Here is a 24,001-nt window from a genome sequence, read left to right as displayed (position 1 = left end):
ACTAAAGTCAAATTTTGGACCGAATCGGTTGATCCGTTCGAGAGTTATCGTGCGCTCCAGCAAGACAGACAGACATGGGTAAATAAACTTCAAATTGTCTGAAACATATTTTGTCCAAACATACTTGGGGTCTAAAACCATTATTTCGATGAGGCACATTTTGCCCGTATGAAAGTGTATATACCCTCGTTAGCACAAATGCTGAGGGCATAAAAATGGGGTCAATAAAGAATCAAAGAACAAAAAGAAATATAAAGGGTGATCCATTTAGAGGTTCCTACTTTCTTTAAAGAAAAAACACAGAAAAATCAATTTAAATGGGGAATGTTTATTATCATTTGAAAGAACATTTGATGACATTTAGTTTTTGCAAATTATGTCTAACGGACAACCCCGCGTCCGTATACACTTTAGACTTTATATAAACCCACAGGAAAATGTCTAAATAAGAGAAGATCCTGGTGGCCAATCGACTGGTTTAAAGCCTGGACATCGAAGTGTTCTTTCAATAAATCCATTGATTGATGCGATGTGTGGGAAGTGGCGCCGTTTTGTTGAAACCAAATGTCGCCGAGATTACGAGCTTCATTTCCAGACGTCAAATAGTGGGTTAATACGGCGCAATAACGGTCGCCATTGACGATGAAGTCCTAATCGGCATCATTTTGAAGAAATAGGGTCCGACGATTACATCGACCCACAAACCGTTATTTTTTCTGGATGGAGAGGTAGTCTTGAATCTCTTTAAGTTGCTCTTCTTCCAAAATGTGGAAATTTTGCTTCTTTACATACCTTTAAAGCCAGAAATTAGGCTCAAAACACACTCACACATAACGCGAATTTTCGTAATAAAGTTGAACGGTTTGTAAACGTTGTAGAGGCGTAAGCTTTTCCATGATAAAATGCCAAACAGTACTAAACAAAAATAACATGAACACGTGACACGAAACCAGGGATGGAAAATTAAAAATTTCAAAGAGTACTAAAATGGTACTTTTTTCACTAATAAGGTACTTTTATATTTTTTTTTTAATGCCAAGTTTACACTTACGCTCCAAAATCGACTGGATTTCACGAAATCCTGAAATACACCCTGGTGTTTACACTAATTTTTTTCTTGATTTCAAACATATCACAATAATCAAGGTAGATGCAGATGCGCAGCTGATCGAACATGAATTTTCGAAAAAAGTTGTTGTAAATTGAATGAATCATCAAAAATTTACGACAATATAGAACTTTACTGGTTTATTTCGAAAATGATCGTAAAATTATCTATATATCGTATTAATTGTTTATAATACTAAGAAATGAAAAACTAAAATTTTATCGTTGAGACATTATATTAATAAATTTTGATAGATAAAAGTTGTGTTCAGAAACTACAAAATATTACTACTTGCAGTATTTTCCCCGTTTAGTGCTAGAAATGCGTTCCAGTACTCCGAAATCTAGCAAGACATGCACTTGTTTTTGAATAAAAGCCTCTTCTCCTGTTCTCTGCTATAAAAATTTGGCCAAGTAAAAACTAGCAGCATGGTTTTTGGCATCTGAACACGATGGCTGATACGCTGTTTTTGGCATTTTTGCTGGAGTTTTTGCAATTTCCGTCATTTTTTCGTTCCCGTATTTTTTAAGAAATTTGTATGGGGAAGCAATTTTTGACAATTCGGTCTATTTTCTAACATTACCATTAAAAAAAGTACGGGAACACAATGAAAAATAGCATTGTTATGCTTTGTTTACATTTACGAAATCCACTCGATTTCAACTGTCAATTCCATTGCTCAAACGTCAAATGAAATCATTTCGATTTCAGATGAGTTTTCATTTGACGTACACACAAAGGAATTGACAGATGAAATCGAGTGGATTTCGTAAATGTAAACATAGTCTTACAATGTAATTTAATATTTTTTCACATTGTTTACAAATTTTGATATTAACATATTTTGTTCCAGCAATTCGCACATCTACCTTGTTTATTGTGATACGTGAAAAGTGTTGCAACTTTTGGTACTTTTTTAGGCAAAAGCAAGGTTGTATATCATGTGTACTGTGATTTCGATGTTGATTTCGCTGAAATCACGAAATGAGATGATTTCATTTTTGTATGCGAAATCATGATAAATTTTGCATGATTCCGCGCGAAATCACGAAACGCCTTCGAAATCACGAAAAGACGCCGAATGTAAACCAAACATAAGAAAAAAAATGTATTTAGTAACAAACGACAACAAAAGCTCATATTAAATCTGAACGATGTTACAAAATCATATGGAAATATTCGTCGGAGACCCTATAAAGTATATATAGTATATATAGTATTGGTACAGAAGTTTCCCCGTGGGGGTTTGCTAGATCCTCTATCGGGACCCTCCCATTGGCGAATTGGGGACGTTCGGTTTGATTCAACAACAAACAGGACACCGGGGAAATAAAATACCTGGGGGTGACCAAAATCTAGCCTAAGGGACGGCAGCTGGTCCCTTAGTACCACTGACGGGCAGAGGTTGAGTCAACTGGTATGGTCGTCTGTGGATAGCGGGTGGCGCGGCAAGAACTGCATAAGCGGCACACGAACAGCGAAACGCGGACGTCGGACTTGGAGCAAGCGGTTCGCACTATAAACGTTTTTAACAAGAGGCGGGATGGATCCTCCAAATTGGCAGCCCCAATACCATCCTAGGACTCAGTAGGCCAATCACCCACTAGTCCGAATCAAAACACGATTAACGAAACTTCTACAACAAATAATGAAAATGAACAAACCCCCAACTCGTTGACGACTATTGGCTCACGGAAAAGGATACGAATAGGACAATGGAACGCCAGGACACTTAAAGAGACATCTAGACTCGCCCAGCTAGAGTCGCAACTAATGAAATATAACCTAACCATATTAGGTATAAGTGAAATGAGATGGCCAAAAAGCGGAACGATCACAACAATGAACGGAAACATTGTTTTGTATAGCGGAAAAGAGAATAAACATGAAAATGGGGTGGGTTTCCTAATAGCAAAGCAGTATACTAAAGCACTTAAAGACTGGAAGCCAATCTCCGACCGCATAATAACGGCTCGGTTCCACACTAAGTTGAAGAAATGCATTACCATTGTTCAATGCTATGCTCCAACGGAGGAATCTGAAGACTCTATAAAAGATGAATTTTACGACCAGGTCACAGCCACATTACACAACATCCCAAAAAGGGATATAACATTGTTAACAGGCGACATGAACGCCAAAATTGGTAATGATAACGTCGGGCTAACACAAATTATGGGAACTCACGCTATTGGCTCAAAAAATTCTAACGGAGAACGGTTTGTTGAGCTCTGCCAAACATTCAACCTGGTAATTGGCGGGTCAATCTTTCCCCACAAAATCATCCATAAATATACATGGACCTCGCCTAATGGAACAATAAGAAACCAGATCGATCATATATGCATCAGTGGAAAGTGGAGAAGGAGTTTAGAGGACGTGCGTTCCAAAAGAGGAGCAGATATCGACAGCGACCATGAGCTAGTGGTAGCTACAATAAAACTAAAACTCGAAAATATCCACAAAAAAAGAAGGCAAGCGACAAAAAAAAGGCTTGATGTAGCAGCGCTACGAAACGTAGAAACAAAACATGAGGCCGGACAAAGATTAAATACACTATTGCCCTTAAATAATAAAACATGGGACGAAACCTGCAGGCAACTATATGAACTAGGAGAAAACATCATAGGATACACCCAAACAAACAAGCGTAAACCATGGATATCAAACGAAACACGGAAACTGATAGAAAAGAGAAACCTGCTCAAACCGCAACAAATAGACAACCCTGTCATAAAAGAACAATATAAAAAATCAGCACGGAACGATAAGAGGGCATACTTCGACAACCTAACAAACGAAGCAGAGGCAGCAGCAGGAGCCAACAATACGAAAGAGTTACACCAAATAATCAAACAATTATCCAACCAAAGGAAACCCCACAACCATTTAATCAAAGACAACAATGGTCAACTTCTTACCACAACCGAAGAGCAAACTGAAAGATGGAAACAACATTTCGAGAACATAAGTAACGATACTGAGGATTTAACACATCAAGCCATATTCGAAAGATCCGCGGTCGACCAAAGAATCAATGTTTCCGTTCCAGACGCAGAGGAAACAAAAGCTGCAATTCTAAAACTAAAGAGAAATAAGTCCCCTGGAGAGGACGGCATACCCGCAGAGCTTCTTCAGACCAACTCGACAGCAGCTGCAGAAATACTGCTACCATACATTCAGCAAGCGTGGATAGACGAGGAATTGCCTGAAACTTGGACGAAAGGAACAATCATAAAACTTCCAAAGAAAAACGATCTGACAGATTGCAATAATTGGCGGGGCATTACCCTCCTCAACACCATATATAAAATACTTGCAACAATAATAAATGACAGGCTAAAGATCGTGGATAGGGGACTAAGAGATGAGCAAGCTGGATTTAGACCCCACAGGAGCTGTCTGGATCAGACGAACACCATCCGGTTAATCATTGAGCAATCGATAGAATGGAGAACCCCGCTATACTTAGTCTTTATCGACTTTAAAAAAGCCTTCGATTCCATAAAAAGAACAGCGATATGGGATGCACTTCAGGCGAAAGGTGTTCCATTAAAAATAATACATATAATAAAAGCTATGTACCACAATGCTGCGCTCCAAGTCCGACACAATGGGATGGCGAGCGAACCTTTCTACACCATGGCCGGCGTGAAACAGGGCTGCCCATTGTCACCACTGTTGTTTGCGGTGGTACTAGATGAGATCATGCTAATTCTAAGCAAGAAAAAAAGAGGAATAACTTGGAACTTTCAACAACATCTGGAGGACCTCGACTATGCAGACGACATATGTCTATTATCCCACAAATTCAATGATATGCAGAGCAAATTAAATGACCTGGTGAAACTTGCGAAAATGGTTGGACTGGAAATCAATGAAGAAAAAACATATGCAATGCGCATAAACCATATAACCGACAACAACCTCACTGTCAATAATCACCCGATTTCCTATACTAACAAGTTCTGTTACCTGGGAAGCGTAATGTCAGTAGACAATGGCGTGGAAGAAGACGTTACAAATAGACTTAAGAAAGCACGATCAGCATTCGGTCGCCTCAATAAAACATGGAGAGCAACGAGCATATCAACAAAAACAAAAATGAGACTATTCAATGCATGCGTAAAAAGCACACTCCTCTATGGAAGCGAAACGTGGTTGATGACTAAGATCATAGCCCAAAGACTGCAAACGTTTATTAACAAGTGTCTACGAATAATACACAGAATATTTTGGCCAAGAAAAATCAAAAACGAAGAACTACTCCTATTAGCCAATGAGGAACCTTTAGGAAAGCAAATAAAAAGACGGAAATGGAAGTGGATAGGACACACACTTCGTAAATCACAAAACAGTATAGCAAGAGCAGCATTAGAATGGAACCCACAAGGCACAAGAAGACCGGGAAGACCAAAGAACACATGGCGACGAAGAGTGCTTGCCGAATTGAATAAGATTAACAAATCATATAATGAAATAAAAGTAATATGTAATGATAGAATAAGTTGGAAAAACATTGTAGAAGTCCTATGTTCCCATGAGGAATAAATAAAGGAAAAAAAAAAACAGAAGTTTCAATTACTCCTAGGATATTTGGTATACAAAATGGTATCTATCGGTCCACGTAGTTATAAAGTACCCATGCTACGATTTTCGGTATTTTGAAAATCGAAATTTGACATTCAATCTTCGATAGGGCTACAAATCTCTCCCCCAGAAATTTAGTTTAGGTATAAAACATTCCTATAGAGAATTGTGGGTACATATTATCCCTACTCAGAACGGTAAAATGTTTCAATATCAATTCTCTTTCGGTTTTTGTTGAAACAGAAATAAGTGAATATTTTTATAGACTTTTTTGTTTAAATTATTAATTGTTTAATCAGGGGAATCGTTTTAGAGGAAACTTCCAAAAGTCGTTCCTTCCCAATTTCTCTTAAATAGTGTTTTACTCTCTTCCGTGTGAAAAAACACCGTTTTAAGCAGCCATGGTATATATGAACGTTTTAATACAGCCTAGAGCTGGAAAACTATCGATAGTCCGACTATCGTTTTGATCGCTGTTGTGAAGCTTCGTTTATATTGAACTCTAACAAATTATTTTTTAAATAATTCACCATAGATAGCCCAAAAAGCATGGCTTGGTGACCGATGTAAACTTTGTTTTACGTCAGTAATCAAAACGATAGTCGGACTATCAATAGTTTGTCAGCATAAACATAACCCCATAGAAGAAATATGGCAGGTTCTCAGATTGAAGGTACTACGATACCGCTCGTTGTGAAGTCTTTTAAATGACTAGTCTACTGTAGTGACTGTAACTTGGTATTTCGGATTATCAATGGGGTGAAGAGCTCCACGAAGAAAATTATCAATATAGGTTCATATTTTGGTATATTCTCAATATGAAGGTATGTATATACATACAGATTTTTAAAATTTCTAGCAATTGCATTTTTAGTTTCACATAAAATTTTTCAACGTGTTGGACTAGAGTATGTATAATGGTACTGAAATGGCCGCGGGGGTACTTCGGTACTTTTTATAGTGAAATGGTACTGAAAAAAGTACTATTGTACTGAATTTTCCATCCCTGCACGAAACTCGCGTGATCTGTCAAAAAAGGCTGTTAAAAAAAGTACCTCTTGTTGGATCAGCCATTATTTCAAAACTCAAAATGTCCCTAAAAATAGATTGAATGTGATATAGGCATCTGAGTTGCAAATGTTTTGAGCAACACTGTACATATGGGAGCTAATCCAACCGATTTCAATATAATTTGGCAAACTTGTTTCTAGTTTGAATTCGTTGACATTTTCCAAATTACATGAAGATTAGGCAGAATTTGCGTGTTTGGTGTACCAACTACACCAAATCGGGCGAAGATATATATGGGACCTATATCCAAATCTAAACCGATTTCAATATAATTTGGAAAACCAAATTTCATAAAAATTGGGCAGAATCTGGGTGTTATGTGCACCAAATACCTCAAATCGGGGGAACATATCGTTACCATAAATGCCCGAAGTTGTAACCCACATGAAAATCGAAATTCGTTTTTGATGAAATCTGATACATACAGCTAAAATACATGCTCTGTCAAAATTTCAAGCTCCTACGTTTCAAAATAACGATCCTATTCAAGAAATCGCATTTCGAAAAATGAGATGTTGTTGTAATGAAGGATCCGAAAACCACGATTTTGCGAGGTTTTGGTTTCATTACATACTCGTATTTATTCACGATTAATTATACCCAAAATACTCGCCCTCATCAGATTGATATTCCATAAAACAGTTTTAATTTCATAACCGCTTTGATTCTCCTGTAAAGTTTTGGTTTTGTGGGTTACGTCATTGGGCATTTATGGTGACGATATATGTATATGGGAGCTATATCCAAATCTGAACCGATTTCAATATAATTTGTCAAACGGACATGCGTAAATTGACTTAGAAAGTGATTCTATTTATATTCACAAACGGAACTATGGGTCTATGTCGTTTCCTTTTGCAAGTTACATACAAATGCAAAAAAGACATAATACCACACTGAGGGTGTAGGGTATAAGGAGTTGGTCCGAATCTACTTGACGTCTTGCGTGTTGGTACCATAAACTTCGTCTTATCGCCGTAGACTTTCAGACCCACTTTGTCAGATTCTTTTTCAATTTTTCCAAATGTGGTTGTTACGGCACGCGTTGATCGACCTATTGGAGGTTATTCTGAACGAAAATTCCTCGTGAGTTTTTTCACTTTCTCCCTTAAGTTGAAACGGTGGAAAGACAAAAACTCACGGGGAATTTTTGTTTAGAATTACCATAATGGGGGTCAGTAACAGTATTTCTTTATTGCATATAGTGTTATTTTTATCTTTGGCCGTATACGATAAACATTCGCATCTCGTATGACCTTTTCTACTAGGATATTAAATAGGTCACACTATAGACTGTCACCTAGTATGAAAACTCTTTCCTATTTTAACTGCTGATCTTGTATCTTCTTCTTCTTCTTGGCTGGCCTTTTACAGAACATTTGTTCCATAAGCCGAACTAGGGAAAAATCTCCAATCCTCTCTGTTTGCTGCTGTATTTTCCCAATGTGTGTTATGTGTCGATCTGTTTTCAGGTCAAAAACCCCATTGGTATGACCCGATTATTTTATTGACCGTAGGTTTCAGACGTTCACGTAATAAGCCCGACAGCACTTTATATGCGATGGATAGGAAACATATGCTTATGTTATTGGCACAAACTGTCTTGTCTTTGTTCTTGGATACGGGACATAATAAGCTGAGATTCCAATCGTTTGGTATGCTTTCTTCTACCAAGTTTCTATTATTAACTGATGCAAACTCCTTATCAGTATGCTGCCACCTGTCTTGTACAGTTCGACAGACAGTCCATCAGCTCGTACTGCCTAATGTTAGTATACCGATTAAATATTGTCATGACCTGACTTTGGTTAAGTGGGTCAATATCCGTAACCAAAAACTTTATGAAATGCTACTTCCACATCTTCAGTACGCTATCTATGTCAGTTACTAGATCATCTTTGCAATATAATGTGCCTGTACCATATCCTTTTTTTCACACTCTGGTAAAATTTTCGGACTTCATTTTGACTTCTGTACATCTGGAGTTTCTGACGCTCACGCTTCTCCTGTTATTTATTTTTTCGTCTGAAAATACGCTTCTCTTCATCTCCGACATTTTTCCCTGGCACTTCGTGTGGCTACCGACTGCAGGGTTGCCTTGTATGCCGCGTTCTTTTCTTCGGTAGCCTTACGGCACTCCTGATCGTACCATGGGTTTTTGCGGCGGTTTGAAGATAATGAGCTATTTTTGGCACTGTGCTTCCAAATTCTCGGGACAAGAAGCGCTGTCTTCCAGCATTTAAGTAAGTGGAGCGGTGTATGTTTGAGCTATCTGTTGTGTTTGCAACTTCTCGACATACAACTTCCGGCTGTGATAGATCGAACCCTTGTCGCAACATTGAGAAGAGTGCGCACCTTGGCTGCTGCAAGGTAATGGTCCGAACCGATGTTCGTTCCTCTAATCGATCGGACAATTAACACACTCGAAGAATGTCTTCCGTCTATCGCAACATTACCGAAATGGTTTCGGGTTTTTTCATCTGCAGTCATCCACCTGGCCTTGTGTATGTCGAGGTGTCGGAACTGGTTCTGCTGTAATAACACTGTGACCATGAACTGTCACAGATATCTGTTAAAATGATATAAGGCATCACATGATAGATTCCACAGTTGACACTAGAAAGTGATTCATTAGACGTATATCAGCAGTGGTATATATCAGTAACGACACATGGAGGCCCTAAATAACTATTTCCTCAATATATCTCATATCTTATCAAATTGATCCGAAAACTGTTTGTCCTCTCCCTTCGACCATACGAATTTTCCCTTAATTTGTAAAAACAAATTCTTATCACACACTTTGTAACTAAACCAAATACTGATTTATTAGAAATCCAATAAAAGTTGTACGTTCTGACTCAATAATATTAATTCTGAGTCATATACATAGTTTTCCCCTTTTCTCTTTAATTACGAAAGCTAAACTCGTCGTACGTTTTGATGTAATAAAGCAATATTGTTTTGTTTGAATTTATAAAGCTACACTAGTTTGTTGCTAAAACTAATGAAAAGTGTTTCTAAGTTTTCAGTATTAAAATAACACCAGTACATCTGACTGAGTAAATTGAAATGTTGTAACCTGTTATCTTTTGTTGACAAAACCACACAAAAAAGCGAAAAAGCAAACACTATTTTATCAGCAAGAATGTCGGCAAATAACAGGAAACAGAAAGAGAATCGATAAATGTTTTGAAATTATTAACGCCCACTTGTAACTAGAAATTATTCTGAAACGCCCAAGCACACTTTTTTTACAAAAATAAGTCGATCAAGTACTCTGACTTATATTTATGATATCAAACTGTAAATCTTTATTATTATGAGAGGAAAACGGGCGTCGTTTCATGTGGAAATTTTCGAAACGTTTGCTGGTCGATTAGACTTTCAATCTCAAGAAATAATTACTTGTTTAACGTTCGTTCCCTGTGCCGATTTGTTTCATTCAATAACGAAACAAAAAGAATTGTTGACAAAAATTTACTGTGCGAAATGATCAATCCCACCTAACAATTTTTTTCCGAGGGCTCCGATTTTTTCCTATATTTTCTGAATATTTTTTTTAGAAATTCGCCGATTTCTCTAATATTTTTCTAGAAATTATACCGATTTTCTAAAAGTTTTTTTTTAAGAATCTCTGTACGATTTTCTAAGGCATTTTTTGTTCGGTTGTTGTCGAAAAACAAAGTGATTGGTTATAAAATTCGCACACACAATTTTTGATTTTTTTAATATAAATGTAACATTTAATAATTCAAGCTAGTGTTGATAGCTTCAACATTCTCGTGCAGATTCTTGTACTATTAATCACAAAATGATAACAACATGGCAAATTGGAACGTTTGAAATGAGAATCTTTCCTAAATAGCGCATTAAAAGAAAATTGTCTCTGAGTGGGTTTTATTCTGTGTTGTGTCAATATCAAAGGCGTCAGAGCCCAAGAATTTTTCCGATTTTTTTTCGAAAGAATTCGGTATCTGAATCGGCCACTTGTGCAGAGGTTCTGACCGAATTCGGAAAAAAATAGGAAAAAATGTTAGCTGGGATGACACCCTCAGGCGCAAACACACATTTGATTGCTTAACCACCGTGTAGGCTAACATCAACATGCATGGAACGTACTATGGTGCACCGCAGTACTACATCCAACGCGAAGGTGTTTTTCAACCACCAAACGAATCATTGATAAAATCAATTATTTGTTTTCAACTTTTTCGTTTTCTATCTGTTGTTGTAGAATTGAGAACTTTTCTCTATTCGCTTTGTTCGAAAAACGAAACTAACAACGAGTTCGGCCAACGTGGGTTATGTTTCGCTTTGTATTGGTCCTACCGAAAATACGAAACGAAACCATTGGAAATGTTTCATAAAGTATTTTTACGTACGCTGGTTTGTTGTAATCACTCTAGCTTATATATCCCGCATTTGTAATTTGACATTTGAGGTTCTTAGGGGTCACAACACTTGTCCACCAAAAACTGTCAACATAGGCTAATGTTTTGCTATAGTCCCCTTATAGCGTTATCTCCCGATTTTCGATATTTTTAAGATTTTTAGCTAATTTTTTACTGAACTACCCGGAACTAGACATTTGAGATTCCTTGCAAACACGAAACTTATACACCAAACGATGTCGGTAAAAATAGTGCAATCAAAATAGAAATGCTTATAAGGGGGAAATAGCAAAAATTCCCACAAAGCTGAATTTTGGTGAAAAGCTAACGTTTGCCATTAGAAGTAATGTCCTAAAAGTCCCCATCGATTCCACGTGTGTAAACGAATTTATTTAGGGTCAAATGTTATTTTACTAAGCCTTATTCAGTATTCGTTATTTTTTCTCAAAAACGGTAAGACCTATCAGAAATCAGCGAAAGTGAAAGTTGTAGGCTTAAAAATTGTCTACAAGAACTGTGTTTATGACTTTTCAATACACGGAGGAAAAAGAACGCCTCTATGTCCCAATACATATTCTGCAGCGAACACATATTTGTTTTGCAATCAGTCCCAAACATAACATATGTTTGGGTGCAAACAAATTATATGTTTGGGTGCAAACAAATACAATCCCAAAAGCCACAAAAAAAAAAGAACTGACACATGCACCACTACTGAGAGCAATGGAGCGTAAATTTCAATGTAAAACACACACACACGCTCACTGGCTATCTCAAACATATACACACATTTTTAAATGGTGGTGGTTTATTGAAAGGCATAGATAAAAAGCAAAAGCAACAACAGACACATAGGTACTTAAAGAAAAACCGAAGGAAATTATTTATTAAAAGACGTACTTACGTCAACACAACAAACGACATCAGTTGTGAAATAAAAAGAAGAATTGTATTGGCCAACAGATGCTACTTTGGATTAAGTAAGCAGTTTAAAAACAAAGCCACATCTCGTCAAACAAAAATAACGCTCTACAAAACACTGATACTACCCGTGCTGATGTATGGCTCCGAAGCCTGGGTACTTGCGCAAGCAGACATGGCAGTGCTTGGTGTGTTTGAGAGAAAAATTCTTCGAAAGATCTACGGACCAATCTGCGTTGACGGTGAATATCGACGTCGCATGAACCACGAGCTGTATCTGCTATACAACGACATCAATATTGTTAAACGTATCGAGATGCAGCGATTGCGTTGGCTAGGCCATATCATAAGAATGAGCGATGATGAACCCGCTAAAAAGGCGTATGAATACATGCCACATGGCGGTGCACGCAGAATTGGCAGGCCAAGGAATAGATGGCGTAAACAAGTGGATGATGAGATGACAAGGCGCGGTATTCCAGAGTGCAAAGCAACAAATAGAGAGGAATGGAGATCTCTTCTTAGTTCGGCCTATAGAACAAATGTTCTGTAATGGGCCAGCTAAGTAAGTAAGTACTTTTAAAAAGAAAAAATTATATAGAAACATCGTTTAACGCTTCTCCTTAGTTGTGAAAAAAAAACACATTTTCCCCAAAGTTGAAATCATCAGCAGGAAATCGGCATCTGGAATCAAATGATTATATAATGTAATAAATAGGTACATCCATATTTCAAATATCAAGCTTTTTGTAGAAAATTAATTTATGTTGAAACTGAGGTATGGGGTATTGTAAAATGTATTGGGCATTTAATTTACTAAAAAGCACAATTTCTTTAAGAAAAGACAAAACACTGATTTATTTACTCACTTTACCGTCTTTACACAACGATTGTATTTAAAAAACAGAAGAAAAAAGAACAGCATAAGTAATACCATTTTTCTTTTCCTATTTGCTTGCTGCGTTGGTTAACAACAACAGAGCACGAAACACACGTGTTTTACCGCATACACACCACCGTGGTGCAATGGTATGCACCCCCGCCTTGCACGCAGAAGTTCAGGGGTTCGATTCCCCTGCCAGGCAACATCAAACATTTTTCAACGGTGGCAAAATACCCCTCAGTAATGTTGGCGACATTTCCTGAGTATTTCAGCCTTGAAAAACTTCTCACAAGTGGTGTCTTAAGACACGCCGTTCGGACTCGGCGATAAACAGTAGGTCCCATATCATTGAGCTAAATATGAATCGGCGTGCACTCATTGATGTGAGAGAAGTCTCCCTTGTCCCGTATGGGATGTTGTGGAACAATGTTGTACACCACCAAAGCTTCTGCGTCTTCTAATACACCATACGCACATCTCTTTATTATAAAACAGCATTCCGCAGCCGCGAGATACCTGTTGTTACTCTCTTTGACAAAAATCCTTTCGTAACCCATAAAAAATATGTTCTAACATAAAAAATATGTTGGTACCCAAACAAATAAAATTGAGATATGTTACAAAATGTTGCAAACATACATATATTTGCTTGGACACAAACAAATATTTGTTTGGATCCAAACATATATTTTTCTGCGAGTAGGAGTTGCCATTCTTCAGATATCGTGATATACAGTGTCGGCCAAAACGAAAGCACCCCTTCAGTACTTTTTTTTTAAATTATAATTTTTTTAAAAAACAATCCCAGCAAAAATTCTCATTACAAATTGACCTACTTTCTAATTATTTTAACAAGGGCATGTCATAGGGAATCAGTACTTATTTTTGGCAATTAAAAAGTAGGTAAATAAGTAGTTAAATAAATAGTTACGACTTGAAGTAAGCAGAGAGTAACTACTTATTTATCTACTTTTTAGTTTTCAAAAATATAAGTACTGATTCCCTATGACATGCCCTTGTTAAAATAATTAGAAAGTAGGCCAATTTGTAATTTTTTTTGCTGGGAGGTTATAAATTTTTTTTATTTTTCTTTTTAGATATTTATTTATATCTTTGTTATTAAAAAAAAACATAAACATAAGGAATTCTGAATTTAATAAAAAAGTTAAATTTCAAAAAACAATTTCGTTGCTTATCCTTTATTCTAGATGGCACACGCATATCTTTTATGCATATACGATATTAAAATATAAATTATTACAGGGACACAGCTTCCCAGGCTACTTTTGCGGCTTCAAGTAAATTTTATTTGGTTTTTCATTTTTTTCGGTTGATTTTTATACCCTCAGCATTTATGCTAACAAGGGTATATACACTTTCATACGGGCAAAATGTGCCTCATCGAAATAATGGTTTCAGACAATTTGGAGTCGATTGAGAAATGTCCGTCCGTCTGTCTGGCTGGCTGGAGCGCACGATAACTCTCGAACGGATACACCAATTCGATTCAAATTTTGGCTTTCGTAATATTTTACCCAAACTTAGTTTAAGTTCGAAGATGGGCTATATCGGTCCACACCTTCCGGTACCTCCCCCAAGAAAGTTCGAAAATGTTCGGAAAATTTGTGCGCACGATAACTCTTGAAGGGAGTAACCGATTTTGTCCATACTTTACCCATCGTGAAACGTGTATTGGACTTAAATAAGGTTTTAATATGGGCTCAATCGGTACACTCCTTCGGGTACCTCCCACAAAAAATTTCGGAAAAGTTCAGTTTAGGGCCATCTCTCGAATCGGTTTGGTTTTTGTTTTAGCAGCTTGTACTCACTGCCCTCCATACGACGGTACAAGTTTCATCATGGGCAAGTCCATACTTCCTGAGAAAATAGCCTGAAAGTTGCAAAAAACCCCTATGACACCGTGTGAGGTGGTTGGAGCGCAAGATAACTCTCGAACGGATCTGCCGATTCGGTCCAAAATTTTGCCTTAGTAATATTTTGTCCAAACATAGTTTAAGTTTGAAGATAAGCCATATCGGTCCACTCCTTCATGTACCTCCCCCACAAAAGTTCAAAAATGTTCGGACAAATTGTGCGCACGATAACTCTTGATGGGTCCGTACTTTACACATCCTAAAATATCTATCAGATATAGATCAGGTTTGAATATGGACTATATTTGTCCACTCCTTCGGGTACCTCCCGCACAAAATTTTGGATAAATTCACTTTTAGACCTGCTCTCGAATCACTTTGATTTTTGTTGAAGAACTTGCATTCGCTTCCTCAATTACGATGGTAAAAGTTTTTTTAGGGTCAAGTCCATACTTCTTGAGCAAACAGGTGCAAACATATGTTGTGGCTGCAGATCCACTTCCATAACGGTTAATGTCGATCCATTCCTTTTAGTATCTCCTCCGCAAAACTTTTGATCTTTACGCCCAAAATGTTTAAAACGTCCTAAATAAATACCTATTTTGGGAAAAAATTGTTTCAATATACACAGGCTGAGGGTATATCTCTGTCGGCAAAGCCGACTGATACTTGTTTACTTGTTGAGTTAACGATCTCCCACAAGTCTCAATCGAAAGCTAAGATCAGGAGATTGGTTGGGCAGGCCAATGAAGAACTTCTGTCGAATTATTTTGGAATGACTCCTTAACCACTTTCGATACATATTTTGGTTCGTTATCTACCTGGAATGTCCATCTAAGTGGCATCTTTACTTCAGCATAAGGCAACATCACACCTTTTAATACGTTACGATACTTGAAACGATCCATAATGCCCTTAATTTTATGAATTGGTCTAATCCCTTGCGCGGAGAAAAATCCCAAACCATTATGTTCCGCCTCCATATTTTACAGTGCCCTTGCAATATTTAGGATTTAATCGTTGCCCCTTTGGTCCACGCCTTATGTCATCTGAATGCTTTAAATTAAACATAAATTCATCAGAAAACAACACAGTCCTCCATTTTTGGACACTAGAGTTCGGCTTGGCGAGTACGAGTCTGGCGTTTTCATATTTTGTCCGTATGAATGGGTTTTTCCTGGTCGTCGATACAATAAACCGGCCTCTACCGCTCTTCTGTAAATCGTTATTTTGCTAATTTTTTGATCAAAAGATGCTGCAGTATCCATTTTAGATGAATATGACTAATATCGGGTAATGTATTGGTATAGCCCCATTATAGTGGTACTTTCCGATTTTCGGCATTTTGAGAATTTAAGCCACATCTTATTACTAAATTAGCTGTAATTTGGTATTTAGGGTTCCCACCAAAAATTGTGGACCTGGTTCCACGTTTGGGTATAGCCCCCATATAACGGTACCTCACGATTTTCAGTATTTTAATGATTTAAGCTACATTTTCCGAAAATTAATTATTTCGCCTGAAATAATTATTAATGTAATATCTTCCCTGCCTACAATATGCTCGTGTGTCATCCAGAATAAAGGATACGCAACGAAATATTGATTTCACTAGTTTTTTTGTTCCTTAAATTGGGCGTGCTTTAGTTATGTCCACTTATATTTGCGACTTGAAATGTTTTTTTGAATTTTAAAGTTTTTTATAAAATTCGGAATTCCTTAGGTTTATGTTTTTTTATTAATTAAGATATAAATAAATAAAAAAATATTAAAAAATAAATTTATAATTTTGTATTCTTAAAAATTTATCATTAAAAAAATGTGCTGAGGTGGTGTTTTAGTTTTGCCCGACACTGCAAGTGTCGTGTAAGAACATCATGAGGCGGGCCGGTTAAAAGAACAACGCCATGTGTTAGGAATTTCCATAACTTTTCAAATGATACCCACTTTGCAGCAATCAGTTCATTAGAAGCGGGTCTAACCCGGTTTTTATTCTGGCCTTTCGGGTCAAATAGCCGGCGAACCGGATCCGCCGCCCATGAAAATTATACATTTCCATAATTAGCGAAACAAATCCTACCTTATGTTAAAAATTTAAAAAATCGGAGAATTTCGTTGGGGTCGTTCCCGCAGGGCTTTCGAATTCACATGTGGCTTAAATGGTCTATTTTAGCTTAAAATGAGTGGAGTAACTTCACTGAACATGCTCCGAATTTTTGGATTTTTTACAGGGTTTTATTTAACTTGCTTGGTGTGTGTTTAGTTCAAATCTGGTAACTCATTTTTAACACGGTTGCAGTTGACCAATCGAACTAAAACTTTGCACACTTTTCAGATTAGGATGACAATACACGAATATGAAATCAAAACCAAAATTGGTCCATTTTTAGACTGTTTTACAGTCTTTTATCTAATTTGCTTTTCAAATCTGGTAACTAATTTTTTACACAGTTTCAGTTGACCAATCGAACTAAATATTTGCACCCATTTCAGATTTGGATGACAATGCACGAATATGAAATCAAACCCAATGTTGGTTTAGTCTTAGTGTTTTTACGGTGTCTAACTTAACCCCCTTTTCAAATCTGGTAACTGATTTTTAAAACGGTTGCAGTTGACCAATCGAAGTAAAACTTTGCACACTTTTCAGATTTAGATGACAATACGTGAATATGAAACCAAAATCAATATGGGTCCATTTTTTCCTATAGCCCCCATATAACGGTACCATCCGATTTCCGGTATTTTGCTTTTCAAATCTGTTAACTCATTTTTCACGCAGTTGCAGTTGACCAATCGAACTAAAACTTTGCAAACTTTTCAGATTTGGATGACAATACATGAATATGAAACCAAGTGTTTTAAGGATTTTATCTTCATTTTTATACCGAATTGCGTGTAACTTGGCATTTGGAGATCCCAGTGGTACAGAAATTTCTCCACCAAAAATTGTGACATAGGTCCAGGTGTTGGTATAGCCCCCATATTACGGCTCCACCCGATTTCAAGTTTTTTTTGTCTTAATTTTTGGGCCGAAATTGCTGTAACTTTGATTTTGAGTTCCCAAAAATAAGTATATAATTAAAAAAAAAAATAAGTAACATTTTTTTATTTATAAATGCACTTAAAAGTAGAAAATAATTTTTCATGATGGAATCTCTCAAATAAAACGCTTGCATTTGAATCAAAAATTGTGACAATATTGAACGGCAAGCGTTTTATTTGAGAGATTCCATCATGAAAAATTACTTTCTACTTTTAAGTGCATTTACAAATAAAACACTGTTACTTAATTTTTTTAATTATATACTTATTTAAAGATGGGTATAATGTCGCTCTTCAAGGAAACATATATTTTTTTGGGGGACAGGCCCGGTTACTCCGGTTATTTTAGCTGTTTCACATGAATATGTACGTATTTCCCTTATAAGTGCATATATCTAAATTATGTGTTTTTTAGAACCGCTATATCTCAAGAATGGTTCCTTCTAGGAAAAAAATTATTAAGACCAAACTTGTTTTGATTTATTCTGTCTACAATATTTGCTCTAGTCACTTTTTGATAAGTTCCACCATTAAAAAAAGCCGAAAACCTACAAAAATCTCTATGTTTTGACCTTTGACCCCGAATAACTGTTTTTGCAAACATGGGATTAATGATGACTTTAAGGACATTGCTCCTGATGGCAAACCCTAGCTCCCCACAAAAAGCTTTGTGGGAATTTTCTCTATTTCAATGTCTATTTTGACTTGTCTACGCATTGCATTTAGCGGCTAGATGTGGGGGATCACTGCCTAGTTTAGGTTATTTCTGGACTTTGTCATATATGACAAGTATACTAAAGTCAATCAGTGCCCTTATTTGTTTCGTGAACACACAAATTAATTTTTCAAGCTTGACAAAATTTCACTAAATGATTCACCAATATTTACAAATATATTTTTAATTTGTTCAAGTTTTAAATAAATATTGCTAAATGTAGCAAAAAGTACTTTAAGACTGTATTTAATAAACAATGAAATGCTCGTATATTCTCATACGTTTGGCTATCCGCCAGTTGTGTACTGATATTTAAATGCATTCTCTATTTTATGACGAATGTTTAACGTTATAGCATTCCCTGGTAATTCCCTGTTTTTAAATGTTTTGATCTGAAACAAAGTTTATGAGAGTCTGGCAAATTAGAGTGGGTCATCCACGAAAGGCGACGACCGTCTGCAACTGATAACAATTTGAATTTTTATGGTTTAGGTACTGGTACAAAGGTTTATCGCACTATACTACAAGTGTTTTTTGCAGAATTGTTATTTTTATACCCTCCACCATAGGATGGGGGTATATTAAGTTTGTCACTACGTTTGTAACTACTCGAAATAATAATTGTAGACCCCACAAACTATATATATTCTGGATCAGCGTGCAATTCTACATCGATATAGCCATGTCCGTCCGTCTGTCTGTCTGTCCGTCTGTGGAAATCACTCTAGCGTCCGAACGGATTGACGTAGGTGGATGAAATTTTGGGAAAATCTATTATTTGTACGTAGAACTTTTGGTATTGAAAGTGGGCTATGTAGGTCCACGCTTTCGTATAGCCCCCATACAAAATGACGCGTGACGCGTCGTCGTTTTAAGGAATTTTTAATATATTTGTCCCATTTTATCACCGAATTGGTTGTAATTTGGTATTTTGTGTCTCCAGAGGCCAAAAAACATTCCTACCAAAGTTGGTATATATAGGTCCACGTTTTGGTATAGCCCCCATATAACGCCCCATATAAAGTACGCGTCATTTTAATATATTTTGAATGTATTAGTCCCATTTGACAACAGAATCGGTTGCAACTTTGTATTTTGTGTTTCCAGCGGCTAAGAAACATTTCGACCATAAAATGTTTATATAGGTCCACGTTTTGATATAGCCCCCATAGGACGATATCTCCCGATTTTCGGTATTTTGAAGGTTTTGGCCTCATTATCACACCGAGATGGCTGAAATTAGGTATTTAGTCTTCGTTGGGGATATAAAATTTCCCCCCAGAAATTTGTAGGTATAGGTCAGCGCCATCATATAGCCCCCATAAAACGGTAACTTCCGATTTTCGGTATTTTGAAGGTTGTGGTCACATTAACCCACCGAAATGGCTGAAATTTGTGGTGGAGGGTATAAAAAGTTCGGCCCGACCGAACTTAACGATTTTCTTACTTGTTTATTATTATTGTGGTCTATGAGGTAGTATGTCTGCATGTGACGCTGATGACAAATTTATACTTATTTAATCAATACATTCACGCAGAGAAAAAAAAATGTTTGATCCAACAATATTCCAAGAGCAAAATATGTATTGTTAACATATTGTTGGATTCCTCATGTAGTATTGTAAATCCAAAAATAGTTTGTGTCAACTGAACAATATTTCTCTCTTTTCTTCGAAAATTTGTTTCTCTTCTCTCGCTATTCGATGCCGTGTTGAAAAAACAATTTTGGTGAGTTGTGGTGTGTTTGTATGACATGCTGCCTTTACCTTTGTTTTTGTGTGTATGTACTTGTGAGACTCTTGTTTTTATTAAAATTTATTTGTTTCTGTTTTGTTTCATTCTTCTTTCCTTTTCATGTTCCTTATGTTGTGGTGGGTTCTTGTGGCTTTTTGTTTGTCTTTGTTGTCAGCCAATACAGCAAACCATGTATTGTGTTCATCAATGATTGCAATATTATACGCGACATTTATATCCAAGTTATGCGAAAAGTGTATATGAGAAGTATATGCACTCAAATCAAAAATTTCTGGGCTGGTTTTCTGTATTGACAATACTTTTTGTAAACAAAATTAGATTATGATAGTTCCTAAAATCGGTATTGTTAACGATTTTAACAATATTGCGGAAATTCGAAAGTTGTTTTTGTTTTCTATGTTTGGAACAAAAGATGGTATTTTTGGATTTGGATTACAATTTTTGAACAAAACAAATACATTTTTGGAACCAAAACATATATTTTTGTTCCAACAAAAGCGAAAAATATTTTTTCTCTGCGTGTTCATGTGACTTTTCAAAGATATATGTTTTGTTCCAAGACTCAGCACCATGATTTCATTCGGCTGATATATATACCACATTTTGTATTTTGTGGTCTTATATATTTGAAGTATTTTAGGTGTTTTAGCTTTAGTCTGATATTTATAATGCGACCCACCTTTATGTTTTGCACAAGAATGTGTATACATATTAAAAAGTATTGTTACAAGGGCGTAATTATAGTAACATTAGCAAATGGCAACGCCAACACTTAGTAAACAATGTAATTAGAAATATTCATATCAGAGTCATTGTGATAAGAAAATACCACCAACCCACAAAATTAAAATATAATATAAATATGTATGTACCTAAGCGATAGGGCAAAACACGTGAATTACTATATTTACTTAAATATTTATAGTTGGTTCTTATAAATACATTGTAATGGAAGTGAATAAAGTAGAAGAGTCAGGCACCTCATGGATGAAACGTAAATTTTATTACTTAGGCGTATTGAAAGTCTTCATAAAGACCCAGCAAAATGTTCGATGCCAAAGATGCTATTCAATCATGGGTGCAAGTGATCGGGCATGTCATCTTTTTATCATCTTCAACGATGAATTTTATATGAGGGTGGACCCCAAAAGATGCTATTCATTTTTGGATCCAAAGCATGCCATTTACACCAATGCTTTGACATGTCATTTTCACCAATGCTTTGGCATGTCATTTCCACCAACCCTATGCAATGACATTATCATAACGACGAGAGTTTTAGCAACGTTGGTTGTGATTTCGAGTCTCCGACAACATCAAGCCTATTGTAAATAATTAATCTTATATATTTAGAAAATTTGTATAAATAAAAACACAAAATTCATCTGTATTGGTTTGATGGAATAGGTTCAAATGCTGATGAAAAGATCGGATCTTTCACGACTTCCTTTGCATTGGTTGAAATGCTAATGAAAAGATCGGATCTTTCAGGACTTCGTTTGAGCCAATGCAAAAGATGCCATGAAATAACGTCATCGCATGGAACCCCTTCCTTCAAATTTTGCTGGGAGGTGCGCGCGAAGAATAATGCGCATATTCTGACCCAACACCATATCGAACATCTAACTGTGGCTGTGAGTGGTATTCGCAAGGTAGCCGAAGAAGAGGTAGACCGGCAAATACATGGAGAAGGTCTGTCGAGGCAGAAGCAGCGAGTATGGGTCGAAGTTGGAGTGAAATTAAATATTTAGCATTAAATGGACTAGAATGGAATAATTTTATTGTGGCTCTATGCTCCACATTGAAGTAAAAAGGAATAAATAATAAAAATACCCTCATAGCTGTACAGATTCCTAATTTTAAAAATAAACAAGTGGTATCCTAATACTCTAGACAGACGGCAGCGTTAATTTGCATTAACTGCCTTAATTCAAATTAATTCGTGCATTATCCACATTCTTAATGCACAAAATCGAGCTGCATTTAAAAGGCATTTAGGTATTTCAATATGGCAATGCCGTAGAAGAGAGCCCATATTCATATGGAGGAGAGAGCATATTCATGCTCTGAGACACAAGGAAAACAAAAAATCAATGGTGGGCAAATTGCGAGAGACTCATGTATTTTTTACACTTTTGTGTATGAGGCCGAGCATTTCTGCCCAACAGTGCAAAAAATACATTGCAAACAACAACAAAACAGCAATCAGCTGTTTCGTAAATGCAGAAACTGTCGTCTGTCAGGCCAAAATTAAATACAGTTATTAATGCAAATTAACGCTGCCGTCTGTCTAGGGTATTAGGACAAGATATTAAGATATCCAAAGTTTGGACCAAATCGGTTGCAGCAACCGATAATCGTGCGTTTGGAGGGAGAGATACCGGAAGGAGTAGACCGATAAATACCATATTTGAACTGTGTCTAAGATTTGCAGAAATATTACGGTATGCCGTGTGCACCAGCTAACTTGAAGGCTGCAGGTTTTTTATGTTTTAGGGTCATTATCTCAGGAAGCATGGACTTCTCCCTGACAAACTTGTAACGTCGTAGTGTGGGCAGTGAATACAATTTGTTACAGAAAAAATCCGAAATTTTGTTTGGGCGGTACCAGAAGAAATGAATCGATATAGTCCATATTCGAAGCCGATAAATCTCTGGTAGAAATATTAAGATGTGCAAAGAATAGACCAAATCTGTAACTCCCTTCAAGAGTTACGTGCACACCAATTTAGCGAAAAGCCAATTTATCGAAAAGTTTTGAACTTCTGTGGGGAAGGTACCCAAGTAGTGGACCGATATGGCTCATGTTCGAACTTAAACTAAGTTTGGACAAAATATTACGATTGCCAAATATTACACCCAATCGGTTGATCCGTTGGAGAGTTATCGTGCGCTCCAGCCACTACACTTGCTGCCGTAGGGGTTTTTAACAGCTTACGGGCCATTTTCTCAGGAAATATGGACTTGCCGCTGTATATTTTCGTAATGGGGGCAGTTGTTGGCAAAGTTGTGGCAAAAAATAGTAAAATCAAAGCGATTCGAAAGCAGGCCTTAAACTGTACATTTCCCAAATTTTGTTTGGGAGGTACCCGATCGATGGAGTATTTTGGAACCTCATCTATATCTGCTAGAAATTTGACGATGTTCAAAGTATGGACCAACTCAGTTACTGCCTTCGTGAGTTATCGTACAATTTGCGTAAAATTTTAGCGAAAATTTTCGAACTTTTGTGGCGGAGGTATCCGAAGTAGTGGACCGATATGACCGATCTTCGAACTTAATTTAAATTTGGACAAAATATTACGAAGGCCAAATTTTGGATCGGTTGATCTGTTTGGACCCAAACATAATATGTTTGTTTGCAACCAGTCCCAAACATATATTTGTTTGGATCCAAACACATTTCTAACATATACATAGTGGTGTAGGGTATAAAAAAGGTTTATTATACGCCTATCGAAGAAAATAATTTTTTTTGGTAATATTCTGTAATCCGAACAATTGTATAATTCCAACACCCCCGAAACATGTGGTGTCCTGATTAACGAGATTATACAGTGGTCGAAATTCGTTTAAGCGCAAGATAAAATTGTCTGTATATTTGTATGTACATACTCGCGACTTAAGGAGATTTTTTTGCATTTT

The 24,001-nt window shown here is 36.6% G+C and overlaps 1 protein-coding gene across 2 annotated transcripts in view; it reads left to right on the top strand.

Annotated features, from left to right (window-relative positions):
- LOC141389342 (acyl-CoA Delta-9 desaturase) overlaps positions 1–24,001 on the top strand; it is an 88,929-nt gene that overhangs the window by 40,519 nt on the left and 24,409 nt on the right. The gene's annotated exons all lie outside the window — the stretch shown is intronic.

Source organism: Musca autumnalis, unplaced genomic scaffold (genome assembly GCF_047663935.1).
Source record: "Musca autumnalis isolate F117 unplaced genomic scaffold, ASM4766393v1 scaffold_1, whole genome shotgun sequence".
NCBI lineage: Eukaryota > Metazoa > Arthropoda > Insecta > Diptera > Muscidae > Musca > Musca autumnalis.
Note: the sequence above shows the minus strand (reverse complement) of the source record. Positions and strands in the feature narration are given on the sequence as shown.